The 23,398-nt window shown below is 41.4% G+C and overlaps 4 non-coding genes across 4 annotated transcripts; all 4 read right to left on the minus strand.

Annotated features, from left to right (window-relative positions):
• Positions 1-1,642: 1,642 nt before the first annotated feature.
• Positions 1,643-1,716, minus strand: trnan-guu (transfer RNA asparagine (anticodon GUU)). The gene has a single exon. It is a non-coding gene; the product is annotated as a tRNA-Asn (tRNA).
• A 397-nt stretch (positions 1,717-2,113) lies between these two features.
• Positions 2,114-2,187, minus strand: trnan-guu (transfer RNA asparagine (anticodon GUU)). Its single transcript has one exon. It is a non-coding gene; the product is annotated as a tRNA-Asn (tRNA).
• Positions 2,188-6,553: 4,366 nt separating this feature from the next.
• trnak-cuu (transfer RNA lysine (anticodon CUU)) lies at positions 6,554-6,626 on the minus strand. Its single transcript has one exon. It is a non-coding gene; the product is annotated as a tRNA-Lys (tRNA).
• Positions 6,627-7,176: 550 nt separating this feature from the next.
• Positions 7,177-7,250, minus strand: trnan-guu (transfer RNA asparagine (anticodon GUU)). The gene has a single exon. It is a non-coding gene; the product is annotated as a tRNA-Asn (tRNA).
• Between the last annotated feature and the right edge of the window lie 16,148 nt (positions 7,251-23,398).

The raw sequence follows: 23,398 nt of genomic DNA on the forward strand, positions 1-23,398 counted from the left end.
CATTATCCAGTGACTTCTTAAAACATTTTAGTTTGAGTTGGAGATGGAATTCATGCCTATTTTATTGGTGAAACCAATCAAAATCTCCATTTCAGCCAGGGGGTGGGACATGATGCTAAACCCGTCACTTCATGTGTAGCAAGAGTGCACCTGCAGCTTATCAGTCTGGGGTAGGTTTCCCAAAAGCATCGTAACACAAAGATCATCGTTAAATGGTAGAGCGAGCATCACAATGAACACTCACTCTCCTAGTTAAGATGCTCTTAGCGTTAAGAGGCTTTTGGGAAACCCACTCCTGGTTGGTACCTGTTTGTGCAAAGTACGAACCAATTATTTGTGGGTGTTCATGGATAAGCGTACAAGTTTGTCACTAATTTTATCAGCATTGCTGTCTCGCAAAGCTACACAAGCTCTTCCTGAGAGATGCTGGAAAAGTTTGGTAGATAGACCCAATGTGAAGAATGCAGGGGTCGAAAAATGCCAATTGGTCATAAGAAGGTCTACTGAGACAGGTACTAAGTTTTTGTGGGGCAGTATGAACTGTAGTTCTTTACATGGATTTTAGAAACCAAAAACACATTGTGCTACCATTTCTGTTTAATACTTGTAAGTTTTTGGCTGAATATTGGGCTGAATCTCTCCAGTGCATAATGGCCAACTACTAGTCAACACAACCATCACACTCATCACTGAGCCAGTGACCATTTTCTCGATGCCAGTAAACATCAATTTTGATGTGGAGTGAGCACAAGAGACTTGAATGTTCATGTAAGGTACATATCAGGCCTTTTTACCCCCCATATACACACATTCTGTGAGTGAAAACACATGCAATCGCAAATTTGTGCTTGTGCGCGTTCATGTCAGTTTTTTTTCCGTTCAGCAGTAACACTGACACAAAGTTTACCTCAGTGTCAGCAAGTCCCATTTTAACCCTTTTAGAATTACAGCTATGGTGTCGTATTAATTTACAAACCTTTGTGACGTAGAAAACATAAGAACTGTGATATTCATGAAATACTTTATAAATAGTCGAGTAGCGCAGACAGGGCCATTTTGGCCTCATTTTTGAAAGCATGGCGTCAACTGCTCTCTTGCTGTTTCCTCTTGTGTTTCGGACAATCGTGGAGAGTGGATTCCAGCAGGAGGCATAATATAGTTATAAAATGAAACTTTAATATTCTTGTTGGATATTGCGTAACTGTGGTTACTTTTCTGTGCAGTGGAGTGTATGCAGATTCATGTTGTTTTGAACATTTTACAAGATAAAACTCGTTGAGTAACCACATGTAAACTTAAAACTTGAACTGTATGCCATGTTGAGCAACATAATTTATTCAGTGAAAATGAATGGGACTTGTATATTTCTCAAATACATGTATTAGGTTAATATGGGACGGCCTTGGGCTGAGGTGCCATTGAGCGAGGCACGTAACTCCCAACTGCTCCCTGGGTGCTGTTACCATGGCTGCCCACTGCTCTGGGTATATGTGTGTGTGCGCTCATTGCTCACGTGTATGTGCATGTGTGTGTGTTCACTGCTTCAGATGGGTTAAATTCAGAGAGGAATTTCACAAGTGTGTGATGAATAAAGTTGTGCTTTATTTGTCCAGTGGGAGAAGAAGAAAAAAAAAAACTTACACGTCCCTGGGTGGGCTCGAACCACCAACCTTTCGGTTAACAGCCGAACGCGCTAACCGATTGCGCCACAGAGACTTCGTGCATTCGGTTCACACAATGGCCTTTTAGATTTGGTCAACTGTCTCACCTGAGCCAACAAACCAGTTCAAATGTGTATTTTATTGCTACTTCTGCAGTTTTACAGACGCTGGGATATTTGATCATGTGATGACAAACGTTCTTGTTGGATACTGTGTAACTGTGGTTGCTTTTATGCAAACAGTCTATGTACTGGAATGTTTGCAGGTTCATGTCGTTTTTAACATTATACAAGATAAAGCCCATTGAGTACACAACAATACTTAAACCTTCTACCATGTTGAGCAGCATAATTTATTCAGTGAAAATGAAAAATGCGACTTGTATATTTCTCAAATACATGTTTGTCCAGTGGAAAATAAATAATAATAATAATAAAAAAAAAAAGGTGAGTCGTCCCTGGGTGGGCTCGAACCACCAACCTTTCGGTTAACAGCCGAACGCGCTAACCGATTGCGCCACAGAGACTTTCATGTACGACGAACGTCAAATGACGTGATTTTAGAATGTTCTGAGCACCTACATTGCTTGATCACAGATTTGCTTAAATTGGTCAAATGTCTCACCCGAGCCAACAAACCACTTCAGATGTATATTCTTTGTTGCTTTTGCAGTTTTACAGACGCTGGGATATTTGGTCATGTGATAACCAACGTGAGCAAAATGGAATTTTCCCATTCAACCTTACATGCTGCACAGCCGGCTGCAATGACACTATTGCGCCTGTAGGGGGACTCATTTACCAAGGCTTGCCTTCAGAGCTTCCCTTGGTTTACTACATTGAAGGAAGTACATCTCTGGCCAGTTTAAAAAATAGTATGTGTACACTTTATTTATTTTAAATAAATAAAATAAAATTCTGAAGCCTTGTTAAATGAGTCCCTCTACAGGCGCAATAGGATCATTGCAGTTAGCTGTGGAGCATTAAGGTGGACCAAAAAAATTAAACAAGGCACTGCAGAGAAGGAGCTTTCAGCTTTTTCGCCTTTCACATGACGTCACCGCGCCGCGAGATTTTGTTAGGCGCCATATTGGAAGACCAAGTACATGCACTCACAATATAAAACAAAGTACTAGCGAGAGTAAAGTGACACGATGGATGATAATTCTGGTTATGTATGGAACGCCATTTGAGACTCATTTATGCCATGCGCTCAATGTTGGTTTTCTGTTCGCGCATAAATGAGTCTCAAATGGCATTCCATATAATGCCATTTGAGACTCATTTATGCGCGAACAGAAAACCAACATTGAGCGCATGGCACCTGTTTTGAGCATACCTGTCAACCCTCCTGTTTTTCCTGGGAAATCCCTTATTTTGACTTATTTCCCGCCGTCTTCCCGTTTTTTTATTTTCAAGAAAATATACCGTATTTTCACAATATAAAAAAGTCGGTAGGTCCAGAATTCATGACGCGCCTCTGACAGGAGTTTACAGCAGGAAGTCGGGCCATGAATTCACGTCCCCGCCCTCTCAGGCATCAGTAATTACAGAACTACGTCCTCGTCCTCCCTCGTCCGGAGGCGAGGCTGAACAAGTGATTATGTCCAGTGTTGCCAGATTGGGAGGTTTCCCGCCCAAGTTGGGCGGTTTCTGAACATATTTTGGGCTGGAAAACGTCAGCAGTATCTGGCAACACTGATTAGGTCTGAGGTGAAGATGGCGATGCTAATAGCTAAGAAAAACATTAGCCTCTCTTTCTTTGATGATTTCAACAAGTGCGTGGCTGGAATGTTCCCAGACTCTTCCATCGCAAAGAAATTTTCCATGTGGAAAACAAAAGCCTCCCAAATAATCAAAGGTAAGCTACACATGTTTACATTAAGTATGCCCTGGCTAAGACCTCATAAATAGCCTAGTGTAAACTAATTGGTGTATTAACTGTTTTATCCACTCATTGTCTATTTTATTTTCTATCTGAAACTTACCCATTTTAAATCACTCTTGGTTTAATATCTTATATTACTCTTTATTACTCTATCTATCTATCTATCTATCTATCTATCTAGTGTTCCGAGGCCATGACTATGGTAAAACCATAATAAATTGCAATGGAATTGAATTTATTGACTGGTTATATAATGACCTTTCTTATTTTAACATAAGATACGTATTTTAGCCCTTAATTTGGGAAATAACTGGTACCGCTGAAAGCAAATAAAAATAAATGTATAGTTTATTCACAAATGCACTCTATAAACCATAAGCATATTGAGTTTGGGTCTTGGCTATCACCAACATGCACCAGAGTACAGGAAATCACAAATACTAGATAGAAAATTGCCCCCCATTCAACTACACACCCACTTTTGGTGAAGGGTATGACTTTCTGAAATTTTCCCTTATTTTGAGTTAAAAATCTGGGAAATATCCCTTTTTTTCAAACCTCAAAGTTGACAGGTATGATGGCACCTGTTTTGAGCGAACAGAAGACCGATATTGAGCGCAGAAACGTGTTTTGAGCGAGCACATAAATTATACTGTGAGGGGGGGAATGAATCTCTGTGCGCAACAACAGCCCTCTGCGCGCTCTCTTTCAATCTCACCAGTGCTCGCGCAAATCCTGTACAGTGCGTTCCATTTGTGCCACGACTGTCGGCCAATCACAATTTCCGATTCTCCCAGCTACTCTGATTGGTCAGGTTGCCCGCCAATCCAACGCTGGCGGATAGTTGTGATTGGCCGACAGTCGTGGCACAAACGGAACGCACTGTACAGGATTTGCGCGAGCACTGGTGAGATTGAAAGAGAGCGCGCAGAGGGCTGTTGTTGCGCACAGAGATTCATTCCCCCCCTCACAGTATAATTTATGTGCTCGCTCAAAACACGTTTCTGCGCTCAATATCGGTCTTCTGTTCGCTCAAAACAGGTGCCATGCGCTCAATGTTGGTTTTCTGTTCGCGCATAAATGAGTCTCAAATGGCATTCCATACTACACACACGCATCGCGTCTGAAGTCATAACTCATCAGGGGAAATCGTGTCCGCATTGGCATGTTCAAAAAACAACCTCGCATCAACAATGATACCACACGCAAGGAAAAAAAAAAAACAGTCAGGCTACTCAACAACCAACCTGGCAGCAGCGAGCAAGCCCCAAACCATCCTAAATTATTATTATTATTAAATTGTAGAAGTCTGGGAGGCTTGCTCCTCATACAGTTATCAACTTGGGGCCACTTTAGCATGTTTTAAATCTGAATTTCTTGCGTTTGCTTCCCTCAAAGTGTCCACAGATCATGCACAGACTTATCCATTATATCCACAGTTTTTTGCCAAGTCTCACACAGGTTTCTTTCAAGTCTACTGTTGGGCCAATAAATCATAAATAAAACAGCTCAGATTTGTTTGTTTAAGTCGTTTGCCACTCCACTTTATTCTCGTGGGTTCACATACCGCTGCCGTTATTTCCCCCTAATCACGAGTTTGTTGGTCTTCCAAAATGGCGCAGGGTCTGTTTACTTCCGGTTTCGGGTGACGTCAGTGAAAGGGGTCTATACGCAAGAATAGCTGAAACTAATAGATCTGAATTTAAACAAAAACAAAACACAAAACGGTTGCGGCAGAAATTTAGGACTGAATGTGGCGGGTCTTCAGTATTATGCTGTATGCAAATTACGTTTTTAAACATATAATCTCATCTCATCTCATTATCTGTAGCCGGGCAATTCCATGTAAATGTCAACCTCACCATGCAAAAATAAAGCAACATGTAATACATCAAAACCACTCCCAGAGAGATCATCTAGGCCTGTATTTTACAGATGTGAATAAGTTGAACCAATTTGTCACAAGAATTGTTCCCTTCGCCTTAATATGTCAGTCTTTCTTTCTTATAATGTAAACCCCAAGCTAAAATCAACTTTGATCATGTACAATTCTATATTATTGCCACAAGCCACAGAAATGTATGCTAAAATCCACAAAACAGCAAAACAATAGCCATCCTAAATATTATTTAAGAACTTTGATAGTTTTAGCTGATATTTAGAGAGTTTTTCAAAGGGTTATGGTGGTTAAATTGCTGATTTTCTAAACATATGCCATGTCTATTTCAGACGCGTCACATCCATAACGGAATTTCGTCACATCCATAACGCTGACTTTTCCTTCCGAAACTCTGCATGAAATACAAAATATTTTAAACAAAGATTTTTTAATATTCACCTTGGACCCCTCTATCAAATGGATATCTCCATTTCGACATTAGGTTTACAATTTCACAGAGTTTGATAAAAATGTACAGTCACCCAAGAAAAGTGATACTTTTTCTGTCACATCCATAACGCATCTTTTATTGGCATTTTCTGGCATGCCCTAGATGTACTATGGGAATTGTTCTTGTTCTATCACTTCTCCAGTATGGTACAGCCTTAAAATATGCAACACCTGTTTAAATAAATACTGGGAGACAATAAAACATGCACTGGGTCATTTGTTGCCATTTTGAGTTCAAGTGTCGCGTCCATAACGCTGGAATTGCTCAGCCGCTTTATCCTGTTCTACAGGGTCGCAGGCAAGCTGGAGCCTATCCCAGCTGACTACGGGTGAAAGGCGGGGTACACCCTGGACAAGTCGCCAGGTCATCACAGGGCTGACACATAGACACAACCATTCACACTCACATTCACACCTACGGTCAATTTAGAGTCACCAGTTAACCTAACCTGCATGTCTTTGGACTGCGGGGGAAACCAGAGCACCCGGAGGAAACCCATGCGGACACGGGAAGAACATTAAACATATAATAGCTACTGTATATTGTGAAAAATAACGTGAAAATTAGAAATGAATAAAAGAATTTCTAAGAGCATAGTGAGGAAAATAAATGAATCGCCCAACGTGGGGCTCGAACCCACGACCCTGAGATTAAGAGTCTCATGCTCTACCGACTGAGCTAGCCGGGCTTGTCTTAAGCTGTATTTGTTAGCTGTTCAAACAGTTTACGTACATATAATGGTAAAACTATCTTTGTGTCATACATAGTTACTTCGCCAAAATAGGTTTTTATTTTAAATCTTTTTTTTTTTTTGGTGGAGGGTGTTTTGTTTTATAGGGCAGCGTTTCACTGTCTTCATGGAGAGAGTCTTGAGGGTTGTAGGATTGTTGTCTCCAGAAAAGGCTTACACTTTGGGGCATGAATGAATAACAAAAGGAATGTCTTGCTAAACTCAAACTACGTTAAAGTGACCACATAGAATGCACTTCAGTACTTCAAAGTGATTTGACCATCGTGAATATAATCTTTTTTTTTTTTTTGGGGGGGGGGCTGTAGTTCTTGGTCTTCATAAAGTGTAGTTTGCAAAAGATTTTCACTTTGGCAGCATTTAACAATAAATTTCAAAAACAGTGCGTCAAACTGACTCCCAGTACTCATTTATTTATGTCCTCCGTACCATACATTTCCTATGAGCATAATAAACCTTACATCCATAACATGACACAAAACTACTGCCCCGTCCCTGGGTGGGCTCGAACCACCAACCTTTCGGTTAACAGCCGAACGCGCTAACCGATTGCGCCACAGAGACTTGTATGCCAGGAGGTACACATTATATTTACAACATATTAATACTCGAAATATGTAGTGGAAAAATGTAACTTTAGAGAATTTCTGTGCCTCTCAGATCCTTAGTAAATAATAAAAAAAAAAAAACCTTGTAATGCAACAGAATAGGACAAACACTTGGAGATGAACACTTTTGCAAGACACTGCATGCACAATGTAAACAACATGCCATTTGTATGACTCTTATCTAGTGATGCCAGTAACGCGTGACTGTAGTCAGACTACATTTTTCAGTAACGAGTAGTCTAACGCAGTACTATTTCCAAACCAGTAGTCAGATTTAAGTTACTTATCTAATACACTGTGCGTTACTATTTTTGCGTTTTGGGGCGACATAGGTTCATCTCATTATCTGTAGCCGCTTTATCCTTCTACAGGGTCGCAGGCAAGCTGGAGCCTATCCCAGCTGACTACGGGCGAAAGGCGGGGTACACCCTGGACAAGTCGCCAGGTCATCACAGGGCCGACACATAGACACAGACAACCATTCACACTCACATTCACACCTACGCTCAATTTAGAGTCACCAGTTAACCTAACCTGCATGTCTTTGGACTGTGGGGGAAACCGGAGCACCCGGAGGAAACCCACACGGACACGGGGAGAACATGCAAACTCCACACAGAAAGGCCCTCGCCGGCCACGGGGCTCGAGCGACATAGGTTATTTATTTAATTTTTGGCGACCTGGGTTATGTGACACGTTTCCTATGAGGTTACGTCATCTCCTCTCCGCGCACGAGACAGATGTAAACAATATGGAGGGAGAGAGGTACGCCTTTTGCACCTGGAAATACAGACATTATTTTGATTTTATTTCAGCTAAGGATGGCAACATAAAGGTTCGTTGTACACTCTGTACTGGCGACAAAGTCTTGTCTGCCTTCAAGAATACAACATCAAACCTAAAGTAACGTCTAGAGACACAGTATGGCACAACCACGTTAACAAAGCAGGTCCTGCCCGGTGCGAAGAAAACAAATGAAGGAGGTCCCACACCCTGCAAACAAAGAAAGTTGGACTTCGGTTCAAAACCAGTAAGTGGGGCAGAGTTAAGCCTCGGTCACAACCAGCCGTACGTGCTCCTACGGCCGGTCTACATGAAAAAAACGTAAAGAAACGCACAGAGGGCACGCGTGTGACATGCTGATTTTCGAGCCATAGACTGGCCACAGAGGTTCTTTGTCATGTCAAACAAACTCTACGGGCGCTTACATTTTTTTCAGGTTGCAAGACAAACTTACAGCCTCGTGTGTCTTCCGTATGGCCGACGTGCGTCTTTCGTACGATTTGCTGGTGTCAGGTTTGGGCAAAATGTCAATTTTTTTTGTACGTCGCACTTGCGGACTCCGTATGTGTGTCGTGCGCCCCACATACGTAATTAGTGCGGCCAACGCACATTCAGATATTTCGTATGTCATCCATGCGTGTCAAGTAAGTCGGCCGTGCACTGGCCGTACGGCGAGAGGGCGTCAATTGCACGAAAACTCGGGTATATAAAGCTGCAGGGGTGTCTACGGCCATTTGTACACGTAGGCTTTGATTGAGAGAAAACCCAATTTCATTTAAATTTCATTGCATCGCTTCAATTCAATATGCCAAAGGCAAAAGGAGGATAAAAAAAAAGGTGTCGGAGACGGAGGAGAGAGGACAAGGAACAGTGAGGAGGAGGATGAAGACCATGACAGTGGCCAGCAGGCCAGGAGTTTGAGACGAAGTCTTTGCAGAGGGATTGCCATTTTCACAGTGAGAAACCAAAGTATGCCGAAATATATATAACCCTCTCCAATCGCCGCAGTGCGACAAACGAACGCCGTTGGTACGCACAACGTACAGATCGTGCGCAGTTCTTGCAACCTTCATATGAAGCCTGCATGGAACACACGGTCAGTACGATTAGTGCACGTTTGAAGGTGCGTTGGCTGTACGGATGAAGCGACAGCCGTACGTCCGAGCAGCCTCAGATTTCATGCGTGGTACGCACATTCGACTTCCGGGTTGTACGTTGGGTGCGCGGTGATCTTACTCCTTCATGGTCACCACAACTACGTTCTCCATGAACCAAAAAAAACCGCAGCAATTTGGGAAACGCCAAAAATCGCACGGCCAAAAAAAAAAAAATCGTACGTCCGGTTGTGACGGAGGCTTTAAGTAGATTGGTTGGGCAGTATGTGGTTGAAGAAATGCTGCCCGTGAACAAGATGTTCAATATAGGCCCATAAAATGTTCATTCATGTAGATAACTGCCATTAGATTCCGCAAAGTTAAATGAAGTCAAGACTATTTTATTTTTATAAGAAGTATTTATGTTAAATGAAGTCAAGAAAGACTTTTATTTTTATAAGAAGTTTTTATTTTAAGTAAAGTCAAGAAAGACTATTTTTTTTTATAAAAACATGTAGGCGTATTTCTTTCAGGAAATAGTTTTCAAATATCAGTGTAATTTTTGATGTTCCGGTTAAAATGAATGTCAATAAAGTGAGTTTTGGCAAAACTGGTAGTCATTTTTATGTTATGGGAATGGGGGATCATTCACTGCTAAAAGTAACTAATAAAGTAACTTATAATCTAACTTAGTTACTTTTGAAAGCAAGTAGTCAGTAACTTAACTAAGTTTCTTTTTAAAGTAGTAGTCAGTAATCAGGGGGCGGCACGGTGTAGTAGTGGTTAGCGCTGTTGCCTCACAGCAAGAAGGTCCGGGTTCGAGTCCCGTGGCCGGCGAGGGCCTTTCTGTGCGGAGTTTGCATGTTCTCCCCGTGTCCGCGTGGGTTTCCTCCGGGTGCTCCGGTTTCCCCCACAGTCCAAAGACATGCAGGTTAGGTTAACTGGTGACTCTAAATTGAGCGTAGGTGTGAATGTGAGTGTGAATGGTTGTCTGTGTCTATGTGTCAGCCCTGTGATGACCTGGCGACTTGTCCAGGGTGTACCCCGCCTTTCGCCCGTAGTCAGCTGGGATAGGCTCCAGCTTGCCTGCGACCCTGTAGAAGGATAAAGCGGCTAGAGATAATGAGATGAGATGAGTCAGTAGTCAGATTACTGTTTCAAAGTAACTATGGCAACACTGCTCTTATCTTATCTAATCATCTTAAAGAGTGTATGTGTGCAGCAGCAGCAAAAGTCCATGAACCAGTTATGACATTATTTTCACTTCAGACTGAAAAGTCCCTAGCTTTCCCTTGAAGATCAGTAACAATCCATAATTTCCCTTAAAGTTACACCAACCACTGGAATGCTCACAGATATAACTAAAACGAGTGTTAGTGTAACTTGTAGTTAAATTATAACACAATATACTCTCCTCATACAGATCATAGTTTGTCAAGGTGCTTTCTGAACACTTGCCAAGAAATGTGACTATACGCAAGAAACACAGCATACACAAAACAACTCTATCAGACATAATTTCATAATTGCTTATATGGGTCCACTCCCCATAGTATTATTTTAACACTTTTAAAAGTGTTGGCAGTTTAACACTGCAATGGGTCACAAAACACATTCCACCCATTATAACTTACAATGATAAAATACATTGTTCAGAATGAACAATACAAAAATTGGTCCCCCTGAATCTTCCCCTAGTAAAAACCACAGTAAGCAGTCAGAATAAACAATAAACTGTGTAAACACTTAAAAAAAAAAAAAGCCAAAACAGAAAAAAGGTGTTTTGCATGAAAAGAATCAAAAAGTAAAAGTAGGATTTCCAAGAAGAGCACCCCACCCACTTATATCTTTATAGAAGTTTGGCGTGGTTCCATTCCTCTGTTAAAGTCGTAAGCAAAAGCCATTGACGTCTGTACTGAAAAGAAACAGAAAGTGTAGGGTATATAACCAAGCAATCAAAAAGAGTTTCACTGTCATTGTAGGGTTTGATCTGCAAACAGCTTGGGAGAAAGACGAACACTAACCAGTATGGGAGGCATAATTAGCTATTTCTTCGGCGAGGTAAGCTCTTTAAATTCAGAGGGAGGATAACCTTGTACTTTACTATAAGTTAATACATATTCCAAAAGTCTGAGACCTTTGTTGAAAATGCTTTTATTTTTCTAATTTAATGCAGCAGTTTTCATTGCAAATGATAGACTACAACTTGAGTGAAACGTAGAATCTTTAAAATATTGACATGAACTTAAGAGTTTCTTAGTGTTTGGTACTAACACTTTTTACTTTAATGACAGTGTGCACTCAAGCTGGCATGGTATAAAACTTTATGATCCATTTTAGATCAAATGCATCGGAGTATCGTCTGAACACATGCCTCAATACAAGAGATTAGGCATGAGGAAAATCTCACTTTTTGTACAGAGCAGTAAACATGATCCTATCACAAACTGGCTTCAATAGGGACCTAAAATAGTGCAGCATCTTAAATATGAAGTATTTTGAACATTTACATTTTTTGTTTTAAATATTTCAAAATTCTAAAAACCTTCTGTTTATTTTCAATTTTAAATGAAAAAAGATTCCATTTCTTTGTAAAAATTAAGAGAAAATCATTGGTTTCTGTACTGAAGAGTCAAATATACAGGTGAAAAAACAGTGTTTATTAAGAGCACACTGGTAAACACACCAGTAAACAGATCCAAATCGTGAGGCAAAAGACAGTATCAAAAAACAGACAAAAGGTCAGGGAACACACAAACAGAATATCAGAAGCAATACCAAAGGGCAAAGTTCAAACAAAATCAAAACCAGAATCAGCAGCACAATAACAAAAGGCTGGGTAAAGTCAGACACAAGGAACTATGCATATACTTGACAATGAACTGTGAGTACTGAAATTCTTAAATACTGTAGCTGTGGTGATTGTGAATAGGTGCAAATGGTTAGAACTCAGGACACAGAGAGATATGAGGTGCATGGTGGGTGTTGTAGTCTGTAGCAGCCATATTGGAAGTCCACTGTGAATTCTGAGAAGTGTCGTTTAGAGTGCAAGCAGGTGCAGACTACAAAAAGAAACAAAAAGTATAAGTGTAGGGGACAAACGCAAACAATGAAAAGAGTTTCATTATGAATGTAGGGTTTCAATCTGCAGGCAACCTTGGAGAAAGATGAACACCAAGCAATATGGGAGGCTTTATTAATCATTTCTTCAGTGAGGTATGTTGTTTAAATTCAGATGAAGCATAAACTAATTTCAGGTCAGGTCAGACAGGAGTCTGCTACTGGTAACATTGTAACCCAGTACTACCTGCCGCATGGACGAGTGGTCGGCGTCTAAACCGGCCCCCCACCAGTGTATACTGTTGAGGAGGGTGGCATGTCACCCAGCAGGATTAAAAACAAGATCTGTCAAAGGGCGGATGAGCTCCTGGCGAGCCAACGGCCAGCATGCAACTGGTGGTTCTGACTGTCAACTCGACATCAGCTCCAGCATTAAGCAATGAGTTGTCTCTGCAACCATCTCAGCTATGCTGTGTTGTCGACTAACAGAGCTTCTCACCAAGGGATGCTACCCTTGCACCAGGCAGTGTCGTCATCTCAGGTGCAGCCTCACAGTTTATAGTATTAATGGTAATACAGACTAGGAAAGATATGGCTACTGCATACGAGGGAACCGATGCGCCACACGATACGGCAGTGGTGACAAGTAGACGAAGTCCGTATACTGCTACCGTGTTCAGGGCGACTGACGAACGACAACATCTCCACAAGCATAATGTGCCCAAAAAACAGCTTTTTACTCTTGGGGCTTGGAATGTTCACATGACTAACGACGGCGACTCTTTGATAAGACCAGAACGTGCAACAGCACTTAGCTGTCGTGAACTAGAGAAAGCTAATATTGACATCTCTGCTCTGAGTGAAGTATGGTGACCTGGCACTGGGAATATAGTTGAGAGAAGTCATACAATTTTCTGGACTGGTGGAGCAGAGAGAATAGCAGGCTTTGCTATTTCCAACAGGCTAGCTGCTCAAGGTGTCAATCCAATACCAATCTGTGACAGACTGCCACTGCGCATACAGTTGAGGAGCAGTGATTATTTGTCTCTCATCAGTGTATATGCACCAACCATGCAAATATCACCTGAAGAGAAGGAGGTCTTCTGTGGAAAGCTTGGATGCTGCATGTCTGCAGCTGATAATGACCTCATCTTTATCCTGGGTGACTTTAATGCTTGTGTGGGTAAAGACTGGAAATCATGGCCAAATGTTACTGGCAAACATGGTGTCGGAAACATGAACCCCAATGGCCGTATGCTGTTGGAGTTCTGTACCAGATTTCAATTCAGCATAATGGGTACAATGTTCCAATGGAAAGATAGTTTGAAGAACACATGACAGCATCTATGTTCGCAGCACTGGCACCAGTTTGACCATGTTCTATCGAATCAGGCTGCAAGACAGTATATTATAGTGACAATCAAGCTGCAAACTGCTTTACTGATCATAAGCTTCTAGTGTCCAAGTGTTGCTTCTCTCTCAAGTTAAAGAAGAAACATACAAGACCACCAAAAAAGTTGGACAAGCATTTGGATGATGACAAGAAAGCAAGGTTAGAGCAGTTTCTTGATGAGAGTTTGTCTGCTTGTAACACTGACTATGACAAGCTTAAAGAAATTCTCCAAAATGCAGCTACCCATGTGCTTGGAAAGAAGAGGAGAGTGAATGATTGGTTTGATGATCAAGATGCGGAAATTCAAAATCTCCTACAAGACAAGAATCTGGACAGACACACTTTGAGAAGACACAGAGTGCTCAAGAACAAGTGGTTCCAACAGAGAACTGAAGAAGCAGAGTGGTACTCCAAGGAAAAGAATCACAGGGAGTTCTATGCCACTCTAAACTCTGTTTATGGTCCTAGATTTAGATCTCTGCATCCAATAAGGTCCAAAAATGGTGAGCTCCAGTGTTTCCCCTAGAAAATGTTTGAAGGTGCGGTGGCAAGACCTGCGCTCAGACGTCCCACCCCAGTACGAGGATAAAAACAGCCAACAGCACAGAAGGCTATACATAGATTAATCCATCGGTCATGACTTTAGCCCACAACATGCCAGCACATAACTGCGCAGAACATGGGCGTAACCACCATAGGCACTGGGGGGGACATGTCCCCCCCAATATTGGGAAAGTACCAATCTGTCCCCCCCAATATTTGGAAAGTACCAATCTGTCCCCCCCAATATTTGGCGTATTAAATCAATAAGAGACAATAATAATATGCCATCCTGAACCATGGCTATATAATGAATCCTTCACTTGTTATGTCCGATTTACTTTCAATTTAGGAAGCACAGAGAAACAAACAAACAAAAAAAACTTTGCGACCACCCCCTATGATTGTGCACTTGGTTCAGCCCATGTGGTTCGTTGGTTTGAAAATCCACTCAGTCGGACTGTCAGGTAGGCTGCTGGTGGACACATTTCAAATGGCGGTAGCCGCAAAGAAAAGGAAGGACCAACGGGCTGACATTCGCCTTTTTTTCCAGACGAGTCACAGACATGATGAGTCTGTCACAGAGAGTCACAGGCATGATGGAGGAAGGGAACAGACAGAGACCTGCTCTGAAGATGAACAGGTAAAGAGCATTGTATTACGAGTCCTTAAAACAACTTTATTTTTAACCTCATCATAGGCTGCATGTCATCAGTAGGCTAGTAATAAGAGCATACTGTCCTTTAATTAAATGTAAATAAATTTAAAAAATTATCATTTTGGTCAGTCATTATAGAGGGATTTCACTGACGTCACCCGAAACCGGAAGTAAACAGACCCTGCGCCATTTTGGAAGACCAACAAACTCGTGATTAGGGGGAAATAACGGCAGCGGTATGTGAACCCACGAGAATAAAGTGGAGTGGCAAACGACTTAAACAAATCTGAGCTGTTTTATTTATGATTTATTGGCCCAACAGTAGACTTGAAAGAAACCTGTGTGAGACTTGGCAAAAAACTGTGGATATAATGGATAAGTCTGTGCATGATCTGTGGACACTTTGAGGTAAGCAAACGCAAGAAATTCAGATTTAAAACATGCTAAACTGGCCCCAAGTTGATAACTGTATGAGGAGCAAGCCTCCCAGACTTCTACAATTTAATAATAATAATAATAATAATAATAAAGGATGGTTTGGGGCTTGCTCTCCCTCCTATTATATAAATAAAGCATAGTTGTTGTGTAGGCATATATCATAAATACATATGTATAATTTGGATAAATTAACCTAAATTATGGATACCTTAATAGTAACAAAAAGTATTAATTTTTCAACTGAAAAGATATATTATTAAAAGATAAATATCAACAAGATTACCTTGGCCATAACTATATGTAGGTTATTCTTAATAACAGCTGTAATATCATGAACCAAGCCACTAACAACATAACTGTAAGCCTGTAGCCCTTTGTAGGCCTTCAAGTCATCAGCAGTGTAGGCACTGGGTGTAAACAACAAATAGTTTACAATGTCTGGGTAGCAAACAGATGGCAGAATTGGTGTCCGGTCCTCCTTATGTTTCCATTCTCCCTTGCCCCGAGCCTTATCATATGGGTCAAACCCATCAATCACAGCCAGTTTCTCCACATACCGTGCCCTTTCTGCAGCTGGTAATGTACTCACATAACCAGAATTATCAGCCATCGTGTCACTTTACTCTCGCTCATAGTTTGTTTTGTATGTATATACTTGAGGTCTTCCAATATGGCGCCCTAACAAAATCTCGCGGTATGGTGACATCATGTGGTAGCCCTCTATTCTTGAACGCCTCCATATTTTTGGGCAATTTATTTAGATAAAGTCAATATATTTTCTACAAAGTTCTATGTTGTTTTGACCTATTAACCAGGGTAATGCTCCTTTCTATTGCTTTGGTAGCCATTTTTTTGTAGCAATTTGGCATTTCTGCATTTGTTTGAAATGTGTGTGCGCGTTTGTTTGTGTGTGTGTGTGTGTGTGTGTGAGACTAGCTCTGGTGTGACAGATTTTCATGCAATGTTTTACATGTTTTTTGTATGTTGTATTGCGTTACATGTTTTGCAGTTGCACATTCTGTTTTGTGTTTTGCCTGATACACAATAAAAAACAAAAAACAAAACAAGATATAAATGTTAACATGTTCATTGGTAATTGTATTCATCAAAACAATGTTCTAGATAAGCACATCTTTATCAATAGGCCCATATGAAAATTGCACGAAATGCACTTAAAAATATTTTGGGAAGGGCTCAAATTTGGACCCCCCAATATTTATACCATGGTTACGCCCTTGGCGCAGAATGCTAAAATAATAAAATGCTAAATAAAATGCTAAAACAGCCAACAGTACACAACAAAAGCACCTCGGTAGTAGGCTAACTCAACTTAAACAACTTGCTTGTATCAGTACCAATGCAGTATAGAAACATTGAAAACAGAGGAAGCAGTGCACTCGGCGGTGCTAATGGAAGTAACCAATGACTTGCCCTTAAAACTTCCCAAAGGCCTGCCTGCGTCTGTCATTGGCCTGCACGAACTCCTTTGCGATGGCTGTCATGTCAGTTTGTTCCAGAATGTCATGGTGAATATGGCAGTTCATCAAGTCATTCAGTCTCTTGTGTCATTGTGGATCGGAGGTATGATTTCAGTCGACGAAGTGTGGAAAACGAACGCTCTGCTGATGCCGAGGGCATGAAGGCCAAAAGCCAGGGCACCGAGGCCATAAAATAAAACAATGATTTTAAGTTCACGTCTATAATGAATTTAATTTAAGGACTAATGACTCTTCTGAGGAAGATTGGAGTCCCGGTCAAAACTATCAAGCAGGTAAAGAAACATCTACAATATTATGTCTGAAGATAAGAAAATATTGAACACATCTAAACTTATCAATCCATCACTCACTTCAAAAATTGTAAAACTTATTAAACCTATATCCTCCCATAATTTTTGTTCAATTGACACCGAATGTGCAAGAGCATCTTCAGACTGTACTACTACACAGATTTTTGATTAATCAAAATTGAGCCTGGGTGGCACGGTGGTTAGTGGTTAGCGCTGTCGCCTCACAGCAAGAAGGTCCGGGTTCGAGCCCCGTGGCCGGCGAGGGCCTTTCTGTGCGGAGTTTGCATGTTCTCCCCGTGTCTGCGTGGGTTTCCTCCGGGTGCTCCGGTTTCCCCCACAGTCCAAAGACATGCAGGTTAGGTTAACTGGTGACTCTAAATTGACCGTAGGTGTGAATGTGAATGGTTGTCTGTGTCTATGTGTCAGCCCTGTGATGACCTGGCGACTTGTCCAGGGTGTACCCCGCCTTTCGCCCGTAGTCAGCTGGGATAGGCTCCAGCTTGCCTGCGACCCTGTAGAACAGGATAAAGCGGCTACAGATAATGAGATGAGATGAAAATTGAGCCTGGAGTTCATCAAAATGTTTGACTGTAAATGGAACATACAGTGGTGCTTGAAAGTTTGTGAACCTTTTAGATTTTTCTATATTTCTGCATAAATAGGACCTAAAACAATCAGATTTTCACACAAGTCCTAAAAGTAGATAAAGAGAACCCAGTTAAACAAATGAGACAAAAATATTATACTTGGTCATTTATTTCTTGAGGAAAATGATCCAGTATTACATATCTGTGAGTGGCAAAAGTATGTGAACCTTTGCTTTCAGTATCTGGTGTGACCCCCTTGTGCAGCAACTGCAACTAAACGTTTGTGGTAACTGTTGATCAGTCCTGCACAGCGGCTTGGAGGAATTTTAGCCCATTCCTCCGTACAGAACAGCTTCAACTCTGGGATGTTGGTGGGTTTCCTCAAATGAACTGCTCGCTTCAGGTCCTTCCACAACATTTCGATTGGATTAAGGTCAGGACGTTGACTTGGCCATTCCAAAACATTAACTTTATTCTTCTTTAACCATTCTTCGGTAGAACAACTTGTGTGCTTAGGGTCGTTGTCTTGCTGCATGACCCACCTTCTCTTGAGATTCAGTTCATGGACAGATGTCCTGACATTTTCCTTTAGAATTCACTGGTATAATTCAGAATTCATTGTTCCATCAATGATGGCAAGCTGTCCTGGCCCAGATGCAGCAAAACAGGCCCAAACCATGATACTACCACCAGCATGTTTCACAGATGGGATAAGGTTCTTATGCTGGAATGCAGTGTTTTCCTTTCTCCAAACATAATGCTTATCATTTAAACCAAAAAGTTCTATTTTGGTCTCATCTGTCCACAAAACATTTTTCCAATAGCCTTCTGGCTTGTCCACGTGATCTTTAGTAAACTGCAGACGAGCAGCAATGTTCTTTTTGGAGCAGTGGTTTTCTTCTTGCAACCCTGCCATGCACACCATTGTTGTTCAGTGTTCTCCTAATGGTGGACTCATGAACATTAACATTAGCCAATGTGAGAGAAGCCTTCAGTTGCTTGGAAGTTACCCTGGGGTCCTTTGTGACATCACTGACTATTATACGCCTTGCTCTTGGAGTGATCTTTGTTGGTCGACCACTCCTGGGGAGGGTAACAATGGTCTTGAATTTCCTCCATTCGTACCCAGTCTGTCTGACTGTGGATTGGTGGAGTCCAAACTCTTTAGAGATGGTTTTGTAACCTTTTCCAGCCTGATGAGCATCAACAACACTTTTTCTGAGGTCCTCAGAAATCTCCTTTGTTCATGCCATGACACACTTCCACAAACATGTGTTGTGAAGATCAGACTTTGATAGATCCCTGTTCTTTAAATAAAACAGGGTGCCCACTCACACCTGATTGTCATTCCACTGATTGAAAACACCTGACTCTAATTTCACCTTCAAATTAACTGCTAATCTTAGAGGTTCACATACTTTTGCCACTCACAGATATGTAATATTGGATCATTTTCCTCAATAAATAAATGACCAAGTATAATATTCTCGTCTCATTTGTTTAACTGGGTTCTCTTTATCTACTTTTAGGACTTGTGTGAAAATCTGATGACCTTTTAGATCATATTTATGCAGAAATATAGAAAATTCTAAAGGGTTCACAAACTTTCAAGCACCACTGTATACTAGCATGCAGGCTACTGATTAACCCATAAGAGCCCAGACCGATTTCTCAATCAAGGAAAATTATTGAGGAAATAAAATGAACTAAATAGATGACAAAGAAAACATTTCTGACCTTTTATTTTTTAAAATAGCACTTTCATGTCTCAAGATCTGAAATATTCATCTCATCTCATTATCTCTAGCCGCTTTATCCTTCTACAGGGTCGCAGGCAAGCTGGAGCCTATCCCAGCTGACTACGGGCGAAAGGCGGGGTACACCCTGGACAAGTCGCCAGGTCATCACAGGGCTGACACATAGACACAGACAACCATTCACACTCACATTCACACCTACGCTCAATTTAGAGTCACCAGTTAACCTAACCTGCATGTCTTTGGACTGTGGGGGAAACCGGAGCACCCGGAGGAAACCCACACGGACACGGGGAGAACATGCAAACTCCACACAGAAAGGCCCTCGCCGGCCATGGGGCTCGAACGCAGGACCTTCTTGCTGTGAGGCGACAGCGCTAACCACTACACCACCGTGCCGCCCGATCTGAAATATTAAATTGCAAATTTACAGAATACTGCAACGCTATTACACTGTTAACCCGAAAGTTCATTCTATGCAAACAGTTTGAGTAAATTCCACTTTTAAAGATTCGTTTTATTGCATTACTTAAACAGTGTGAGTATATGAAGAGTATATGAGACAGTCATTGGGTGTACTCATTTTTGTAATTTAAACAAACTAAAACTATCATGTTTTACCTCAGGCCACAGTGCTACCCTGTTGTGATTGGCTCAAAACTCAAGACAAGTTGAGGTGATGGCTACAGAGGAAGTTGCGCCATTTTCTAATTTACACAGAGCAATTTAAGGTCTTTGCACTAGTGATGGGAATTTCAGCTCTTTTGGCTCTTCTTACTATAAGGAGCCGGCTCTTTCGGCTCCCAAACGGCTCCTGAGATTTTATTTTTGATTTAATTGCTGGAATTAACTAGTTAATTAATTACATTATTATTTATATTTTATCAATAGGATGTTTTCCATTTTATTTTTTAGTTTTTGTAGCCGTGTAACTTGAGATGAGAGGAGACAGTGAGGCTCCTGAAATGGGAGGGGGGCTGGGCTGAGTGGCATCTTGAGCGCATGTAAAAAGAGGAAAAAGTGCCACACTCTGCTCCACCAGTAATGAGAAGCCGCTGGAACAGCAAATATGCTCCTGTTATAATGACTGCCATCTCGTTGTATACCGCAGATTAATCTGGCCATGCCAAGGCGGTTGCCGACCGAACCTGTCAATTTATGAACGACAATTTATATCATGAGCTTTAGGAATTCACGGCAACAAAACAATGATCATGGTTGTCAAATAGACAATCATCCTTCAGCTGAGCTGAACTAACTCTCTCGCTCTCTCTCTCTCTCTCTCTGAGGCACCTAAGGACAAAAAAACTAATTCGTCTCCCCAACTCGGCTCCCACCGAAGAGCCGGCTCCCGTTGTTCACTTCAAAGAGCCGGCTCTTTGAACCGGATCGTTCGCGACCGACACATCACTACTTTGCACTTTTGACAGCAAGCTAATTAGCATGTTAGCGGCTACAGTCGGTACTCGGCATGTTAAAAGTGGGTCAACGTTGTAACGACATAACGTTACTGTACAAGCAATGCTTATTTAACAGTAACAAACTTAAGCCCTATATGTTGAAATTCCTGTCTTATTCGTTCGTTAATTTATCACACAGTCTTACCTCAGTCAACTTCTTCCCTCCTTCTGTGAAAATTCAACGTCTCAGACGTGGACACAAGTGGGCGGGAGATGCGTTTAAGTCTCCTGCTTGGCTGGTGATAGATTGGTGTCATTATAGCGTGTCGGAGCGGTTCATGCCAGGCTCGAGTCCGCTCAACGTCAAAAAATATTGGTTTAGCCTATTTTTTAAAATAATTTTCAAAAATAATTTTCAAAAAGTTACCTGGGCCACGGCCCCCCTTCAGGAATTCCTGAAGGTGCGGCGGCAAAAATCAAGGTGTGGCGGCCCGCCGCAGCCAATTGTACATAGCGGAAACACTGCGCTCCAATGAGCTTCCAATGTTATCAAGGACAGATGGGTTGAGCATTTTAGTGATCTGTTAAACCAGCCAACTGATGTTGACTTAAGTATTGCTGATGAGATAGACCAGCTCCCAATCATTAAATCAATGGATCACCCAATTGAAGAACAAGAACTGGATCAAGCTCTAATGAACACAGATTAGGGAAAAGCCCAGGTGCTGATGGAATCCTTCCTGAAGTACTTGTATATGGTGGTAGCCACCTGAGGGTTTTTCTAATTACCTTGCTCAACATCTCCTGGGCTTCAGAAATAATCCCCTTGGACTGGATTGATGCGATCATTGTCATTTTGTTGAAAACGGGTGACAAAAGTGAATGCGGAAACTATAGAGGCATTCACATTCAGTTTGCGTGGGATGTGAAGTATTGGGTTTAACATGAGAGCTATTAATATTCCTGTGTGCAAAACTACTGATGATTGTAAAATTAACCAAAAGTTAAGTGGCGTTTTGCATCTGGGTAATTATTGCTCACCACGATTCTATCCTATTATTATTCAGTCAAAAATGTAGGACAAAATTTCTAATGAAGACACATGTAAATGGTTTGCAGAGTTCCCCCACAGATGTGACAGCTCTGCAGCAGAGTGAGGACTCAAGCCCAATAGCAAGTTCATCTCCAAATCCAGAAAAAGAGACAAGTGATCTTCCACACACTCCATGTGAAAGTAAGCTTTTAGTGTTAATGCATTTAATCAAAATTAATTTAAGTTTGAATTTGTCTCAAGTGAAGGTCAGAACTGTTATAATATGCTCTTTCAGACACCCCAGGGGACACACCAACGGCTGAGAGCATCATCCAAATAACCAGTGCACCTGATCACATCGAAGATGTGGATAATATAAACATCTATGTAACACATGCTGGGAAGGTCCTAGAAATCATGATATTCCCCTTAGAGAGAATTTCGTGTTTGCATCAGCAAGCATGCAACCAGGTGGATAAGAGACCAGAGACCATGAAACTTATCTTTGAAGGTAAAATATAATATCTCATCTCATTATCTCTAGCCGCTTTATCCTTCTACAGGGTCGCAGGCAAGCTGGAGCCTATCCCAGCTGACTACGGGCGAAAGGTGGGGTACACCCTGGACAAGTCGCCAGGTCATCACAGGGCTGACACATAGACACAGACAACCATTCACACTCACACCTACGGTCAATTTAGAGCCACCAGTTAACCTCACCTGCATGTCTTTGGACTGTGAGGGAAACTGGAGCACCCCCTCCGCCTTTCTAAAGTTTGTAAACTCTTTCACATTAGCCATTTTGTGCCAAATGATTAAACATTAAATTTCTTGCTTTCCTGAATTCAGTTTTATATTCAACAAAAAAAGACTTAAAATTTTCAGGTAGACATCTCCTGCACCATTGCTATGTTGACACTAGGGCTGAACGATTTTAAGAAAAAATTGAATTGCGATTTTTCTGGCAGATATTGCGATTTCAACCACGATTTTTTTTCTTTAAATCAAGTTTCAGTGCAAATTAATTAATACAATGAATTCCATAAAGCTAATGCAAGAATGAAAACTGAGGTCAACAGATTTCAAATGTAGGCCTGTTTATTAACATTGAGTGCCTGAGTAACAAGTTATAATAACTTAAAAATAAAGAGAGCCATCTTTCTTAAGTAAACTTTTGCTTCTTTTACTTTTCCCATCTACAACATATCAGACATAAAAAAAAGGTTGATCAATGGCTCAGCAGCATCAAAATATTGCACTTTTGTAAAAGAATGTACATAAGCATTATAAATTATAACTAGAGCCAACAATTCCCCTGTGGGAAATAAGAGTGATGCAGTGGCTGTAGCAGTCGCTATTGCAGGGCCCCTCCCTCCTGTGTGTGAGAGAGCGAGCAGCCCCTCCCCCACCCGCGCGCTCAGACACAGAAAGCGCACTTTTTCCTCACAGCGCTCCCTCCAAACAACGGGGATTTACACGAAAACGGAAGGAGATATTCACAAAATTCTTTCACACTGAGCGCCACAAGGCTTTCCTGAACGTAATTTTTTTGTCTGTAGTGTAAAAAATGAG

Source organism: Neoarius graeffei, chromosome 1 (genome assembly GCF_027579695.1).
Source record: "Neoarius graeffei isolate fNeoGra1 chromosome 1, fNeoGra1.pri, whole genome shotgun sequence".
Lineage (NCBI taxonomy): Eukaryota > Metazoa > Chordata > Actinopteri > Siluriformes > Ariidae > Neoarius > Neoarius graeffei.